We start from the raw sequence: 1483 nt of genomic DNA on the forward strand, positions 1-1483 counted from the left end.
TGTATGTAGTGTATACTTGTTGTGAGTTTATGAATTTGTATGCAATCATTTTTGTTTGAATGTACAAAAAAATGGTTTGCAATGTTCATATAAGCTTAGTTTCTCGTTTGAGAATTGGTTAGATTTTGCGAATGGATGCGAAAGTATGACAGTTGTCCAATTAATTCTTAAATTGTCCCAAAATTTTTGGACATTTTGAGAATGCATAGTTACATATTGTAGTTTGCGGTTCACGCATTAGAGTTTGAACGTGGGAAGTTTGGTAGAATCTCTTTGCGTTCTTCGGGTGCATCGTAATTTTTTGTATCTACGTCGTGCACTTGAAGAACTATAGGGATATGTTGTCGTAGTTTTCCCACATTCGAACTCTAATGCTTTGGAACCGTAAATTATAGCAGATAACTATGCATTCTCGAATGAGATAGGACCCATACCGAAGGCATAAGGTGGCATGTCATAAATGAAGTTGTTGTAACCCTTGTAAATTTTTTATGTTTGCAGGTGATATGGAAAAACAGTGGATACATAATCCTAACAGATGTGTTAATGATTATTTGGATGAAATAAATTAGTTCATTGATTTTGCAATTGCAAACAACTGGGGTTCAACTCAAATTCGATGTCCTTGTAGAAAGTGTAACAACTCAATGACTGAATATTTTGAAACTGTTCGATACCATTTAGTCAAAAATGGGATGATGGAGGCTTATACTACGTGGAATCATCATGGAGCACAAATACAACATGCTTCATTGTCACATAGTACCCGCACAGTAGAGACAGTTGAATATGTTGTGGACCTAAATGAACAAATTGTGGACATTATCAATGATGCTTTTCCAAATGCTAGTTCAAATATGAATGAGGAAGTAGAAGTCGATGTCCCCCCACCATGAACAGTGAAGCATTTGAAAAATATGAAAAAGTATTAAAAAGTGCCAAGCAAGAGTTATACCCTGGTTGCGAAGGATTTTTAGTGCTCATGTCCATTGTTGAGTTGATGCATGGCAAAATAAAGTTTTGTATGTCGAACTAGTGTTTTGATTACTTTTTGGGGGTTTTCAAGATGATGCTTCCAAAGGACAATTGCTTGCCTACTGATCATAAAAGTGCGAAGAAGGTGCTAAGTGGTCTTGGATTAGGATATGAAAAAATTCACGCGTGTAAAAATAATTGCATTTTACTTTACAAAAAGAATAAAGCGTTGGATAAATGCCCTGTATGTGATGAGTCGCAGTGTAAAATGACCTCTCAGAATAGAACAACGAAGACAGCTTTCTTCAACAGCACAAAGCTTCGGCCAAGACCCAGAGAATGATCCAAAGATGAAATTTTGGCTCAGATGAATCGTTTGGATTTTGCTTCGTGGGGCAAATATGTAAATAGGACAAGACCAGACACGCATCTGAACTAGACACACAAGACGAGGTTGTTCAAGCTCCCGTACTGGTCCAAATTAAAATTGAGACACAACATTGATGTA

This window comes from Pyrus communis, chromosome 1 (assembly GCF_963583255.1).
Source record: "Pyrus communis chromosome 1, drPyrComm1.1, whole genome shotgun sequence".
Taxonomy (NCBI): Eukaryota; Viridiplantae; Streptophyta; class Magnoliopsida; order Rosales; family Rosaceae; genus Pyrus; species Pyrus communis.